Genomic DNA, 17,196 nt, shown 5'->3' on the forward strand with positions numbered 1-17,196 from the left:
GCCTGAGCATTAATTAGGTGATTAGAAAGGTATTTGTTATGTATTTAGTTGATAATCTATAACTGTATTATATTATACTCATTGGTTATTTTTTCTATAGATTGGGGACTGGACCTGCCTGGACTGAGTCTACCAGGTTGATCTCAATCCTCGGGGGAGGCTTTGACCTGGAGGAAATGGGAATGGGGGGTGGGCTGGGGAGAAGCGGAGGGGCGCGGGAGGGGAGAGAACAAGGGTATCCATGGCTGATATGTAGAACTAAATTATATTGTAAAATAAAATTAAATTTAAAAAGTCAATGATTATGACATAGCACTTTTCAAATGTTAACTGGACACTAGTTATGCAACTTGGTTATGTAAGCAAAACCTAATCATTATTAAATATTAGGATATTTTGTATCATTCCAATTTCAAACTTCTCAGATTTTTCAGTCACATATGGGTACATATTCATAGATTTTTATCTATCATACTACTTTTATTTATTTACTTATTTATTTTTATATCTGTTCAATGACATTTTTTGAATTCAAATGGCATGGAAATTCCCTGTATTTACTTCTACTCCACTGTAGAACTTTACTGCAACAGACATTCAGTCCTTAACAGCATATTGCAGTCTCTATTTTACTGTGTGGGTTCTTCATTCCTATCAGTTCATTCTTTAAGCAGTTAAGCCTAAGTAAAGAAAGTATAAAACATTTAATTTCTCAAAATATGAGCTTAACCAAGTGTCCCTGTATGAGCCCCAGGTTTCAAACAGCGAACTCATGCACTGAGTACAGGACCTGGCCCCACTGTCTGGATGCCGGAGGGCACTGGACCTGCCTGGATTGAATCTACCAGGTTGAACTCAATCCTCAGGGGAGTCTTTGCCCTGGAGGAGATGGGAATGGGGCATGAGCTGGGGGGAAGGCCGGGGGGGGGAGGGGGGAGAACAAAGGAATCCATGGCTGATATGTAAAATTAAATTATAAAATTTAAGAAAATCAATAATAAAAAATATGAGCTTAAATCTAAATTTTACATCTGCAAACTAACCGAATATTTATGTGTAAATATACTATTTAACTCGAAGGTAAACAGTGAAGTCTATTTTCAATAAAGATTCCCAAAATTTTTAGTAAGGTATTTTTGTTAGAAATTGATATTAGTCCAAGTTTCTAAGAAAATATAAAACTCTTGCAATATTTTTGAAGACTTTTTAAATCCACATTCAGGACAGGCAAAAACAGGAACAAAAAATTGGGCAGATCTTAACAACCCATTGAGGCAGAGGTCCTGCCTTCTGTCTAAGTATCTCTTCAGCTATTGATGTGGAAGCCAGGATTCAAGGTCCCTGGAGTTTGCCTCAAATGTCTGCCTTCCTTAAGAGCCAACCATGCCATCACTTCAGATTTTCTTGCCAGAGCCTTTTGTTCCAAGAAGGCTGCAGGTCAAAGCCAAGAATGAATCTTGCCAAATGAATTCTTCATATTTTGGCTTAAAGGAACAAGAATGCTTCTTCAGTATCATTGCCAAGATGAAAAAATCAGCTCCCAGTTGTCCCATGGTTTATCTTATTAGGCACAAAAGACATTCAGCTGGGATCTGGCCTGGCATGCTCTCCAAATAGGAAGTGAGACACAGATCTGTTATTATTTTAACAGATAGGACCCACAAACCCACCCTAAATTTAAACATCAATTTCAGAATATCTATCTGTTTCTATTTTATTTATCATTTCAAATGTAGACAGGGATAGGAAATGACTGAAGTACAATTAGTTTGGGACCCATGTTGAGACTGTTATTTAAATGTGTACCTGGGCTCTTTTGCACGTATGAGTGTGAATAAATATTCTGACCTAAGCATTAGTCCTTCAAGGTGTGAAGTACAAATTTGTTCTATTGGGAAATGTAGAAGTTTGCTTAAACTCTAGATCTTCCTCGTGGTAGAAAATATCTTTATCATGAATTAACAATACAAAGCTGTTAACACTGAAACAGCATTAAGTTATGTTCCATGTTATTGAAAACTTACAGAACCCTCATAAATATATTTTTCTATTATTTTCAATTTACTAATGTAGCAACAATCACTATCCAACCATTTTTTTACATGTATTAATGCTAAGTGGGTATTTTTTTTCTGTTTGATAAAATGTAGTGATCAGTGTCAACACCTCTTATCTATTCGGTTTCTCATGATTTAATGTGATAGAAATATAACTCTAAAAGAATGTGTTTGTGTTTGTGTGTGTGTGTGTGTGTGTGTGTGTGTGTGTGTGTGTATTTTTGAGAAAGAGGTGAGATTTAACACTGCATAGAAAGGATTTTTCTATAGAACAGAGAGCTGAATGATGCAGAAGTTGGAGTATACAGTCTCTTCTCTATACCTGCCATTTGCTTTTAGAACTAGTGCAACATGGGTCTTAAAATGCTAGCTTTCCTTAGGAAAGCCATCACCAATACCAATTATATAAGCTAAGAAAACAAGTATGTTAATGTAGAAAGTGTTTTTACTTTATTATTAAAAGTACACCAAAAATGGTTTTGTTCCACTTCAATATAGTGATCACTCTTGAATGTCAAACAATGAGTTATCCATTAGGAAGCAGAATTAAATAAGCCACTCTCTGTCCTTGTACCTATTTCTCTTTAGAGAATAAAAAACATTCTGCTAATGATAGCTAATTAGTAAAGATTTTATATATATATATATATATATATATGTATATATATATATATATAAAATCTTTACTAATATATATATATATATATATATCAAAATTAATATTAAAGAGAAACCTTATGGTCCACATAAAAATACCACATACTTGACTTCTATGTAATAAATTTTTTGGCATACATTTTCACCTTCCTTAGATACAGACCACAAGATAATTCATTCTGAAGACTTTGTTTTTTAGGATGTTACAGGGTCATATGTAGATGTAATTCTAAACAGTCTTATTAAATAAGAAACACAGAGCCAAATAAAGAGTTATAAGCCCAGAGATCAAGCAGGCGCCAAGAGCTAAGACCACCTTATCTCTGAGCATTCAACTCTTTATTTGACTCTGTGTTTCTTATTTAATAAGACTGTGCAGAATTACATCTATAGTCATGGAAGTCTAAAGACTTGTAATCTCTCTACCATGTGCATTTCTGTGGTATCTTTACTGATTCAATTACACTGTTTGAGTTGCAAGACTATAGAGATTTTGCATATTTATTTTCTACTTCATCCATCACTAACATTTCTGCAGCAGAAATACACTTCTTCACAGCAGACTGATCCACATGTGCTTCTTGCATTGCCTTTTCTACTAGAGCCAATTCCTTCTCAGTTTCAGCTGATAATTCTCTTGGACTATTTAATTATTTGTCCCCTTTTAGAGTATTAGCCAAATTTTGTAGTCCATCTTTAGGTATTCCCAGGATACCCAGTATGTTGGAAATCCTTAACAATTTTTGAAAATCATTAACAGTCTGCAATTGATCTCTCCTTAGTTGTACTTACTGGGGTCTAACTTTTTGTAGCTTTATCTTATATCCTAAGTAATTAATAGAATCTCTTTGTATTTTTTCAGGAGCAATTTGTAGTCCCCAGTGAGGCAAAACTGTTTTTACTTCTTTAAACATGCTTTCCAATGTACCTAACTTTGGATCAGCTAATAAGATATCAACCATATAATGATAAATTATGGATTGTGGAAACTTCACATAAATTATCTCCAATGGTTTTTGCACAAAACATTGGCACAGGGCAGGACTATTTAACATTCCCTAGGGAAGACCTTCCATTGATATCTTTTGACTGTCTGGGAATGGTTATAATTAGGTGCTGTGAAGGCAATTTTTTTTTCTCTATCATTTTCTCATAAAGGTATGGTAAAGAAACAGTCTTTAAAGTCAATAACTCTTTTAGGCCATTCTTTGGGTAGCAGATAGGGCAAAGACATCACAGTATGTAGGGAGTCCATAGGCTGAATTGCTTTTTTTATAGCTCTCAGATTTCTCAGCAGTCTCCAATAACCAGACTTTTTTTTAAATAACAAATATAGGAGAATTTCAAGGGCTGGTAGATTCTTCAATGTGTTGAGCATTTAACTGCTCTTGAACCAGCTGTTCTAAAGCTTGTAGCTTCTCTTTTATCAAAAGCCATTGTCCAACCCAGATAGGTTTATTAGTTAGCCATTTTTAAAGGTAAGGCTGTTGCTACTTCTGAGAGTTCAACAGCATTTGTGTTCTGTTTATATACAGTCTAAATGGTTGGTGACTTTTAATAGCATGTTATAATATTATTCCTAGAAATATGCATTAGTCTGTATTCCCTTTCTGAGATTGTAGGAATTTTAATCTGTGTATTCCACTGTTGTAACAGATCTTGGCCCCTAAGATTCACTGCTATATTTGCCACATATGGCTTCAGCCTTCCTCTCTGTCCTTCTGGCCCTATGCATTCAAACCATCTCAAACTCTGTTTTATCTGAGATAGGGTTCCAATCCCTAGAAATTGGACATCTATCTCTTGAAGAGGCTAATTCAGATGCCATGATGTTGGTGTAATTATATTCATATCCACAACTGTGTCTAACAGGTCCTCCAGAAAAATGCCATTAATCCAAATTCTAAGCTTTGGTCTTTGTTCATTTATGGAAGTCTGCCAAAATATTCATTTTATTGTGTTCTTTGGAAGTTTTAATTCATCTATCCGAGCTGTTCTATCATCCAGTGCAGTATCACTCTTTACATTAGAGACTGGGTTATTTAATTGTCCTTGTGAGGAATTTCCTCCACAGTGGCTGGAAATGTTTGGATCACATTCAATTTGGGGGCCTGGAAGAGGACTCTTGAGGCATTTCCCAGTGGTAAAGTGTTGCCTTGTATATCTATTGTGAATCTGCACTCATTGGTCTAATGTCAGCCTTTGCCACATCTTTTACATAATCCAGAAGGTTTGGTTCTCTGTTTGGGTTATTTATAGAAGGAATATTACTAGTAGGAGCACCCTGTGTATAGTTTTTACTTATATAACCTGGTATACCATATTTAAAACATTTGGTACCCCAGGACTTTCTTCCACCTCTGGGAATTGCCTCTCCTATTCAAGCCTCATTACTATCATTAAGAGACTCGACACTGTTATACTAAATCCATTCTTCCAAAGGAGCTGATCTGACCTTTAATAGCATAAGTATTCTTTTGCATTCTGTATTAGGACTCCGTTCATATTTGTCTTAATTCTTTATCTGTCACAGCTTTTGTTATAGCTGTGGTCAGCCTTTGTAAAAAATCAGTGAAAGGTTCTTATGGTCCCTGGAATATCTTGGTGTACATCTCAGTTGGTTTTCTTGGCTCTGGATTTTTTCCCCAAGCCTTTAGAGCTGCTGTATGGCATAGGGATATTGTATGCTCACCATAAGTGGCTTATACATTCCTGTCAGTGAAATATTCCACACCAAGAATTTGATCTTGGGATCTCAAAACTTCTGATCGTACTCTGTTGTTCCAGGTTCCTAGCCTCCTCTTTCATCTAGCTTTTGCCATTGCACCTGCTGGCTATAGACAAATTTCTAAATGGTCTCATTAAATAAGAAACAAAGAGGTTGAGCCGGGCGGTGGTGGTGCACGCCTTTAATCCCAGCACTTGGGAGGAAGAGGCAGGTGGATCTCTGTCAGTTTGAGGCCAGCCTAAGCTACAAAGGGAGTTTTAAACTACACAGAGAAACCCTGTCTCAGAAAAAAAAAAGAAACACAGAGCCAAATAGGGGTGAATGCCTTAGAGATCAAGGAAATAGTGAAAGCTGCCAGCTAGCCTTAACTCACCACACTGTTGTAGCTTCCCAAGAGAGCTACTTCCTGTCTACCCGAATTTTATTGCCTTGCTGTTCTGCCCTCTCATTGGCTCTTAGCCCAGCTACCTTACTTTCATGTCACTGCCTGTCTGTACAGACCTCCAAGTCTCTATGGTTGGTACTGGGATTAAAGGCCTGTGTCACCACCCATAGCTGTTTCCTAGTATGTCCTTGAACACACAGAGACCCTGCCTGCCTTGTGATCAGATTAAGGGCATGTTCTACCACTGCCTGACTTCTATGTTTACTTAAAAATGGCTGGCTATGTCCTCTGATTTCTAGTTTATTTATTAACATAAATAAAATGTCACCATATTTCAGCACAAATAAAATATTACCACAGCTGGATATATTCCAGAATAACTGAAATTAACTGATTCCAGTCATCTTGTATGATTCTTTTTGAGATAGGCCATGAATTTAACATCTGTGTTACAAATGTTGAGTGTATGCCATATGTGACTACTGCTTCCTTCACATGTTTAAAAAAATCTCTCATTGAAATTGGTTGTAATATATATTCCACATTGCCTCAGAGTATCTATCACCTGCTGGCCTCTCATGATGAAAGAATATGCCATTGTATGAAAGTCATCTGGAGATGTTGTGACCTGTATGGTCTTGCCCTTCTGCTTATTAGGTCCCTTGTCACATTTACTGAAAGTTTCTTCCATGGCTTGCAAATAAGCACTTAGGGTCTGTCCCAGTGAGTGATCTTCCTCTGTCTCAAGGGATTCCAGATTTCTCATGGAATCCTGCAACTTTTTATGTTCTTCTGAAACACATGATTACAAAGACCTTATTTTATCAGTTAATAATATTCTTTCTTTCTTATATAGTGTCTGAGTAGCAACAACTTCACCCTGGAGAGTTATTGTTCTATCCATTTAGTATCCATATTTATTATTAATAAAATCAAATCTGGCTACATATTTATTATTAATGAACTGAAGTTCTTGTAATAAGTTACCCAGTTCCAAACTAAGGAGCCTGTAATGTAAGTCTTTATTACTACTTTGTAAATCCTAGTTAGCAGATTCCAGAGAAAGAATCTTTTTATGTAAGTCTTCATTGCTATCTTGTAAAGTCTGTATCAGTCCCAATAATGACTCATCTTTGTTATTGTTATTAAGCCAGTTTTTGAATGCTGTGTGAATTATTATGGTAAATGCCAAAATGGTGCATGCCAGATACACCCGAGGAAGGTCATGTATTTCCAATAAAACGTCATTCATCATACATGCAAAAAAGGTTTTTGTATTTTTGTGAAGTAATATTTTCTGCCATATTATGAGGAATATTCAACATTGTTTAATCACTTTCAAGGTGTAAAATTACCAAGTACTCTTACCTGAAATGAAACACTGGCTTGCTTGTATTATCATCCTTGCGATGGTTTTGGGGGGTGTAGTAGCGCTTTTTGGCTAGCAGGTGTCACCAGTGTAGTGCCAAAGCAGATACCATTGAAGGCTTTGGCTGGTGGCATCTGCAGGCAGGAACAGTGTCCCCAAGTACATGTGTGAAGGAGAGGTGTCAGCAACGCAGCAGATCTTCCTGCATTCCTCCAGAGTTTCAGGGCCTCCTTCGACCATCAGAGCCCTTCCCTCAAACAAGAGACCAATGTGTGGGGTTGAGTATCCTGAGCTCATGGGGTAGAGAGCTGCAGGTGGCAAGGACGACAGCTGACCGCAGTGAACAAGAGCCCCTTTCAGTGCCTATGAGCAACTGTAGGGGCAGCGCCCTTGGGGAACCAGCTGGGCAGTGGTAGACCTCGCCTCCTTGTCCATTCTGGACTGCCTCTGAGGGCTTCATAGAGATATAGTGGAGATACAGTGGCTCAGGCAGGAGCCAGCTCAGGCTAAGAAGCTGCACTTTCTTTCAGGCAGCTCTCACAAGTCTAGGGGCTAAACTTGCCACGGGAATGGACTCAGCTGCTCCCTTGCATCAAGAATGAAACCAGACAGGCAGAGGTGCTCCTTGGCACCTATGCAGCAAGGAGTCCAATATACAGAATCCAGCAGGTGGGTGCTTGTGCCCTGCAAGCTGGAGAGGAGGAAGGAAGGGAAGGAGCAAGACCCAGTGTGTATGGGCTGAACCAGTAAGCACTAGGTCCCCAGGAGGGGTGGGAATTTTAAGAGAGACGGAAGAAAAGAGACAGGGAAGTGTGGAAAGTATGCCATAGCAGCAACAAAGGATGCTGAGGGTGGAGACCACCTAGGCATTTGTGGTTTAGCCCAAGTGGATTACAGATAAAGCAGGGAATTAGCAAGGCAACTCCAAGTAGTTTATCTGATAGTTAAAAGGAGGTTTATTTCAGGGTAACTTACAGCTAGTAAAGGGGTCAGTTACAGGATCTGGGAGAGGTGAGGTACAATCCAGTATGGTTCTCTGAAGAACTCTGACTTGGTCTACAATCCAGCCTCCAGGATCACGAGGAGCCAAGAGGGCCAGAATGTACAGATCTCCAGGCTTAAGGGCTCGTGTCTTAGCCACGCCCCAGGGGTAGGTCATAGAAAAGTGTGGTAGTTACCCCACATTCTTCACTAGGAGCAGGTCAAAGCTGGAACAGCTACTCACTGCATTAAGGTATCAAATTAATTCTGTCTTTTCCTTATTTGAATTAAAATAACACTATTCACATTTATGATAATATTTGTTTAGTTTAAGTTATATGCATAATTAAGTCTATGATTCTCTTGTAAGGCCTAATAAAACAAAAAAAATTAGTTCAAATTGTTTTAAATGATTTAAGAATTGCTCTCCTGGTGGAGTGAAAAATAACATTTTCAGGTAACAAAGTTGGCAGTAAGAGAAACTGTTGGCTTGTGTTGGGTTTAAACTTCTCCCTCAGTGCCATTGTAGCTTTAGGGTGTATATTCCTCAAGGGAATTCTTCCAAAACACAGCTTTGAGATCAGGAAACATCAAGTCTGCCAAGCTTTGAGACTCCCATAGCTATTTCAACCCTGGGGCCTCATGCTCTTCTTACGGAGCTGAACTGAAGAGCACCAGATTCCCAATTTCTAAGATGATTGATTGAAACATCAAGGCAAAATCACAGCACTATTTAAAAACTTATTAACTACCATAGTGTAAGCCAGACCCTAGGCAGAAAAAAAATATTGTCACATTCAACATGCCATTTCCCTCCAGGAGAGCACTGTGTATATCTAAAACTGCAAAACATTGTGAAGACTATCTGCCCCTAGTTGTTCCTTTGAAGGAAAAGCTCTCTCTACTCTGTACATCTGAAGCACTGTAGGGAAAATGGCAGAGTAAGAAAAAATCCTCCAGACACCAAGTCTTAGTGTGCCCCCCACATTGGTTGTACACATGGTGTCCACAAAAGAGACTAGGAAAAATTCTTAAATTAGGGTCATGACAAGACACCTGAGCAAGAGAACAGTTACTCTCAGGTGGATGCTAGATAGGAAGAGTAGAGGTCCTGGCTGCAACACTGTTAGAGACCCTACCCAACTCACTGTGCAGAATATTTGCACTGGGGTAGAGTTTACCCAAGAGATGTGCCAGATCACCTATGATAGACCTAATACTTTCTACATTAGCTCTTTGCCTGGAATCAGACTCTTATTTTTAATGGATGCTTTAAAATCTTCCTTTTGCTGCTTTTCTCCTTAATTTGGAAATTAAGCATGATTTGAGACTTTCTTAATTGATCTCCACAGTCTCCTAACTCATGGCCCCAGCACATCTAAAACCATGTTTGCCCTGTGGTTAGAGCCATAAGGATCCTTTCCTGTTGTAAACAATCCTGCTCTGGTGATTCCTATCACAATCAAGTGCGGTCCCCTAAAAAATAAGCATGTCCTTCTCATCTCCTTTCAAATTTAATACTTAATTCTAACTTTTCTCTAGCCATACATTGAGGTGTACTAAACAGGATTCTAAATGAACTCATCTGCAACAAACTTATTCTCCCTGAGAATATTTTCTTCCAAATTCCTTGTGATAGATAGATGTAATTTTTCAAGGTCTATTAAGCTAAAATCTCCAGAAGCAACATTGGTTAATATGGTGCCCACTGCTCACAACCATTTATCACCTAGATTTATTGAATGTGATTATTAAATAATCCTTGATTCTACATTTCAACAGATATTTTATTTTTTCTCCCCATATTTCCAAACCTTATTTTTTCATTTTGTTTTTGTTTTTAGAAAGATTATGTACATATATTACATATTTGTATATATAGAACATATATATGTATATATACATATATGTGTGTATATACATATATACATATGCATGTGTGTGTGTGTGTGTGTGTGTGTGTGTGTATGTGTCTGCTTATGGCATATGAGGTTGGCTTCAGAGGCAAGAAACAGTTTTGAAATACCATGTAGCTGGAGTTACAAGTGTTTGTAAGCTGCCTGATGTGGGTTCTGGGAACAAACTTGTGTCCAAGCAGCAAGTATTTCTAACAGCTTGAGGAATCTCTCTATATCTAACTGTATAAAGCATATTTTATTTAGGACCATTTCTTCTTTTAAAAAGAATCTATATCTCATTTTAGAACAGTTGTAAACTTTATTAACTTTTCTAAAATGTGATTTGCATTATATTAATATCAGAATTTGTATAATTGATAGGTTATCTATCCATGTTATGCTTGTTTATTTTCATTGAAAGGAAAACTCTTCACTTTATTTTTATTCACTGATGAACTCTTCTTTACCATCACATCTTAGTTGAATATTAATTACTCTTTATCCCCCTTTCAAGAAGTAGTCTGTAAATTTTACCTGGCTAACAGTGGTCAATTTTTAATTACACTTTTACAAGCTATTTTCTTTGCTGGATTTGAGTTATACAAAGCTTGGAATTTTTCATTCATCTATATGTCCTTCATTTGTGGATCCATGTCTGCTACATCTCGAGGATTAATTAAGTTCTCATCAAAGAATGATAATTTCAGAATATCATGGGATTGAAAACATTAATTCATTCAGGAAAATATAAAATATAAAATTTTTATAAAATATAAAATACATCAAAATTCAGGTCAATAATAATTCTCTTATATAAATATGTATTTATTTAGCTTTTTGTAGATGAAGCTGTCATTTATTAATATAAACAAAGCATTATTTAGGTGTGAGTATTTCTCTGTGCAGATACCACAGCTTCTCTAAAATGGACTTAATGTTTCCTGTCATTAAGAAAATTAAAATTTCAGGCACTGTTTAACCCCAAATTAAGATAATTTTCCAAGATATTTCATGTAATTTAGAAAAAAATGGTTTAAGAAACTTTAATATTATGTAAGTGATTTTAATATGTCATATTTAATATTCCCCAAGCATAATCCATTTATAAAATGAAGCATGAAAAATTATGAGTTTACTGTTTCTAAAAATATAATTTTCACTTTTCTTCATTTTTATTTTTAGAAATCTAATTTTAAAAAAATCTAAATAAAATAAATAACAAATATAAAAATTGTGTTGTAAAACTGAACAATTAAAATTTTAGAGCACTAAAATAATTTTATTTAAAATAACAATACAAATAAAATGAAATAAAATTTTAAATCCTTGGACACTCGGACATCTGAGTCAGATAGTTCCCTAGAACCTAAACTATGGACAAGCTGACTTTAATATGTATATTAGTGTCAACATTTTCATTGAATCATAATTCCTTAAAGTGTAATAAAATGATTCATTAAAAATGAATATTTTATGTGAATCATCATTTCTACCCACTTAACCTAAATCCCACAAACAATTTAGAATACTTAGAGTGCTCAGAATCCTTAAGAATTACTAACTTTAATTACTTCTAAATTGAAGGTTAAATCCAATTGACTTCATAACCAGGAGGTTTGAAATATTGGAAAGTACACAGTGTTTGAAATATGAATGCATGGGTTCAAGGTCATGATTTGCGACTTAGTAATATTTTCACCTGTGGAGAAGTGTTTAACTTCTCTGACCTTCGTCTTGTGAATTAAATATATGAATACTAATGTATTATATATTCAGATATTGCAATACTGTTTAGGTAACAGCAAAATGCAAAATGAGCTGAAATAAAGTATCTGGATATTTTAGATACAAAATGATGAATGTGTATATTTAATATATTAATGCAGAGACTGTAGAATGATAAATTTCAATAGACAACATATAAATTGATGCTATTTGTAAGTCTGTTTTCAATTCTTGTGTTCCATTTGCCTAGGTAACATATCTGAGTACAGCAAGCAGATGCTGAGATTCAATATTTGTGAGGACTGCCAGTATTTGATAGCTTGTTTGAGTTCTGTCAAGTGTCTACTGGTGTCGTTATGGCAAGTGCTATGAAACTTAAGACACAGATGGACATTGCTGTGGACTGGACTGGGGGCCTGCCTCATGGAAAGAAGTCTGAAGCATTTGGTTTCTACTACATCAATGATGTCTTCTTAGTCATCCTGGAACTGCTAAAACGTTACCAGAGGGTGCTCTATATTGATACTGATATTCACCATGTCAATGGTTTGGAAGAGGCTTTCTATACCACAGACTGGATTATGACTGTGTCCATTTATAAGTACGGAGTGTACTTCCCAGGAATTGGGGACCAACATGATACTGGGGCTGGAAAAGGCACGTAACATGCTGTTAACTAACTGCTCTGAGATAGAATCTATGATGAGTCCTATGAAGCCATTTTCAAGCCCATCTTTTCTGAAGTAATGGAGAATTTCCAGCCTAGTTCAGTGGTCATTAAGTTTGGCTCCAAGTTCCTGTCTGGGGATTGGTTTTTTTCCTCCAACCTGACTGTCAAGGGACATGCCAAGTGTGTGGCATTTATCAAGAATTTCAACTTGCCAATAATATAGGAGATGGATATACCACCTGTAATGTCTTTCAGTGGTGGACTTATGAAACATCTGTTGCCCTGAACACAGAGATCCCTAATGAGCTACTTTACAAACTACTTTGAATACTTTGGACCAGATTTCAAGCTTCACATAAATCCTTCCACTATGACTAACCAGAACACTAACAAATATCTAGACAAATTCAAGCAGTGGCTCTTTAAGACGTTCAGAATGCGGTCCCATGCACACGTGGTCCCAATGCCATTCCAGAGAAAAGTAGTGATGAGAACAAAGAAGACCCTATTAAAAGCATCTCGGTCTGCTCCTCTGACAAACGAATTCCAAGTGAGAAAGGAGTCTCCAATCTGATTCAGATGAGGAAGGAGGAGGTGGTCTCAAGAACTCTACTAATTTCAAAAAAACCAAAAGATTCAAAACAGAGGATAAAAATGACACACATCTAGAAGAGGAAAAAGAAGCCACAGAAGAGTAGAAAACCAATGAGAATCCAGAAGTTAAAGGGTTCAAAAAAAAAAAAGAGGTCCAAGTGACCCAATCAAGATCTGTGGCTCTGGCATCTCCCTAAGCTCCTCACTTCTCCCCAATCTTTCATATTTTATATTCTGTATTCCTCTATGTATTTACATAAAATATACTAAATATAATGTCCCCAGGGGATGGAAAGAAACCAGAGACCAAAGCCCAGAGAAGTGGTGCTGGGGGACCTCGTCCCAAAGCTGCTTTGTCTATGGAGGCCCAGGTCTTAGTTTTGAACCTGTAGGGCCTGCAAGGAAAGAAAACCACCATAAGACAAGCTCCCAAACTGCCGAGTGCCTGCTTATGAACTCTGTTAAGATGCCCTTATTAGGCATTCTACAAGGGATGCCTGCACCTTCCAAGACCCCTTAGTTTCAAGATTAGGCAACAGTCATTTTTAGATTGGTTCTGTTTATAACTTCTAACTAGTTTCAGGCAAGCAGAAAAACTCACATTGCTCTGTCTTCTCACAATTCTGCAGGTGGAGGTTGTTAGACTAGCTTCCTTTTTGAGATATTTTCATATTGTGAGACTCCTTGTAATAAAACATATTTCTACTAAAAGAACAAGAGTATAATACAATACATAAGTAGGTCATGATCACTCCTAACGATATTAATCTTCATACACACACATATACATTATATAAATTATGTATGCATATAGTTGTATATATCGTGTATCATTTCAGGTAAATATAAATTATGACTCCATGTTGCTTTATCAAACAACCTTGATGTTATTATCCCCCTACCCTCTTCCAGATGCAGACCCTCTTTCTCCTTTTATTCAGTTTTCTGTTTTATTTCACCCTACTGTGCTGTTCCCCATCAAGTGTCTCCTCCACGGTCCTTTTATACTTTTCTGGTTCTGTGGTTACTTCATGTTGTATGTTCACATCAAAGGGTTTGAGTTAGGAACCACAGATAGGAAAAGACACTCAGTGCTTGTTTTTTCTCTGTCTGGGTTACCCTTTATTATTCTATGTCCATAAATATACGGGAACACATTTATTGATTTCATTTTTTTTGTAGTTGAATAGTATGCCACTTTATATATGTACCATATTTTCATGATCCATTTATCTGTTGAGGGACACTTAGGTTGTTTCAATTCCTTAGCTATTGTGAGTATGGTAGATAGGAAGATAGCTGTGCAAGTAGATCATCAAACAAGAAAATGCACTATAGGTTAGCTCGTAGACTAGCCTGGTAAGGGCATTTTCTCGATTTAGGTTACCTCTTCCAAAATGACACTAGTTTGTGTCAGGATGACATAAAACTACACAAAACAAAATTAAAAAATGAGGATTTATAAACATTTTAGGTAATTATCAAATATGATGAAAAAAAGATGCCTGTAATATGGCACTATCTCCTAAGTGCTAGAGACAGTGTTGCTAGTGTTACCTCTGCCTCTGTGTTTTATACATCATCCATGGTATATAATCAAGAAATAAAGCTTTAGAACTCTTAATTTCAGAGGCACGGCTGCTTCATAGCTCCATATCATCTCACTTTCATCCTGACAATGACATGAATGAAAAGTCTAATGACAGATCAACCATGTTATTGATGAGCAAAATGTGGCCCTGTTTAATGTTAAAATATGTTTATGCAAGATAGGGAGTCACTGACAAGTATTGTCTGTGTATAGATGATCGCTTGTTTTCTTTAACTATCACACGAATTTCAATACCCTGGAATAATGTCAGAAGCAGCTCGTTTTTGGAATTGAGTCATTGCATTTTAATACATGCTGTGAAAATTTTCAATTTATTTTCACAAGATTTAGAGTATGCAAAATTAGGTTCTTCCAGAAATGATGTATTGCATAAATTCATTTGTTTTTTTACAAAACATATTAAACAATGACTTTAATTCAAACTTCATTATTATGTTTCATCTTTTATCTTTGGTTAATTTTACTTAAACTTCATTGAAAGACAAATTTGTAAGCATGCTGTTTAATATGGTGAACAGAGATTTTTACTGCTCATTTTTGTTTTCATTTAGTCATGACTTGGTTGTCCTGCAACTAGTTGACCTAAAATAAGTAGTTTACAATCTGTTTTTATGAGTGGAGTGCAGATCAAATCCCTCTGCCCTGTGGGACTGTTCCCAGAGCAGAGTCTCATGTGAAGCCTGGAAATGATCCATCTCTGCAAGGCGATCAAGGCCTTTTCAGATAAAGCCTGTCCTTGCTGTTCCATAATGCTGCCCTTTATGAACTTACTGCCGAGCTTTACAATAACACGCTCTGATTTTCTCTTTCAAAGAATTGCCACAAAGGATCAAAGAGAAACAGTAAGTTTCTAAAGAAAGGGAAACTTGAAATCAAAACAGTTTGAGGTAATTTTAGGTGAACTTTCTTAAAATATTAGTATAGAATGAAGTATAAAATGGGAAAAAATCTATATTTAAAAAACTATATCTTAGTATGCTACAAAAGGGAAATACTATATTATTAGCCAAGCATTCAGATATATGACATTGATAATTTAGAATATATATTATTAATAATTACATATTTTTCCTTTCTAGTTTAGAATGTTAAATTAAGCTCAATTCATATAGTTCATAGAAATTATATCTTTCATGTAATCTCACTTTTAGTTTATTTTTTTCAAGTAAAGTTTTCAAACTATGTATTGTGGGACTTAACCCCATGGTTATATACATCACCCCACGTAGCCTAGGCCATAGTGTTGTTTTTATCTTGTCCCTGAAGATAAGGCAGTACCATAAAAAGTTTTACCAATTTCTATGTGGATATAGGATAAAGGATATTTCTGATTCATGAAAAGATAAAAATGATGAAAAAAATCAAACACTTCCCTAATGTTTCACAGCTATGAATTGGAAGCAATTAAAGAGAGTGCCTTGAAATTATTTGCATAATTGATATGCATGTGGGTGCATAATTTATATCCCAGAATTTCATGCTTTTATGCTTTTTTACTACTTTACACAACAACATATTTCTAAATTCCATTCTTACATGAGCAATACAGAGATGCATATTGACAATATAAAAGCAATTGATATTTTGCATATTTGTCTTACTCCAATTCAAAGATTTTTATTTTGTTTTGTTATATATGTATTATCTTATTATGTTACCATTTTTTGATGTCTAATGTCTTATTTTATGAGTATTCTAATGGTTTACATGACTATATTGTAAATCTTATAAACCATTGTCATTTTTGAGGTTTGATTTACACTTGTTTCTTATTTTGATTTGGTTTTGGTTTTGATCTTTCTGTTTACAGGCATTTCTTGAATATTTACCATTCTCTTTCTCCCTTAGATGGGACCATTAACAAAGACTCAATGGAGAGAGCTTTGCTCTTAGAAATAAGAGCACTGTCCTCCTGAAGTGTAAGCGCTTACTTTTTTAACTTGAGTCAATTGGATGCTATAGTCTAGGAAGAAAATCTTTTGTTTGAAGCCAGCTACATTAGCTTCATTTAAAAAAGCACTAAAGAAAACCTATGTTTGCTGTGTCTCTAATTATTTCATGAAATATATTTTGTTCATGCTTCCCCTCCCCAAATTCTTACAGATCCTTCTGACCTGCCTACACACACACCTTTATATGCTTTCTCTACAAAAACAATAAAAATCAACAACACACACACACAAATGAAAAAAAACTAACAGTAAATAAACAAACAAACAAATAAATAAGTGAATAACAAAAGCCCATTCCCAAAACCAAACTAACATGGAGTTCATTTGAGTTTTAAGGTCTGCCCGAGTATGTTTCATATACTTAGTGACACACTACTGAAGAAAACTAATGTTCCCTGTGCTACCAAGTACCAATTTAGAATAGCTTCTTGGTAGTGGTGGATCTCTACTTGCAATCTCAGTCCTGAGATTCCATTTCCTTTGAACCTGTGGAGGTGTGGTGCCTGTTTCATAGTCTCTGCATTTATAAGTGACTCTTCTTTCTTAACCACTTTCTGGACACTAGGAT

At 36.0% G+C, this 17,196-nt stretch overlaps 1 pseudogene; it reads left to right on the forward strand.

Moving 5' to 3' along the window:
• LOC114690586 overlaps positions 1-14,963 on the forward strand; it is a 186,762-nt pseudogene extending 171,799 nt beyond the window's left edge.
• Positions 14,964-17,196: the final 2,233 nt, after the last annotated feature.

The sequence above is a fragment of the Peromyscus leucopus genome, chromosome 16_21, assembly GCF_004664715.2.
Source record: "Peromyscus leucopus breed LL Stock chromosome 16_21, UCI_PerLeu_2.1, whole genome shotgun sequence".
In the NCBI taxonomy this organism is placed as follows: Eukaryota; Metazoa; Chordata; class Mammalia; order Rodentia; family Cricetidae; genus Peromyscus; species Peromyscus leucopus.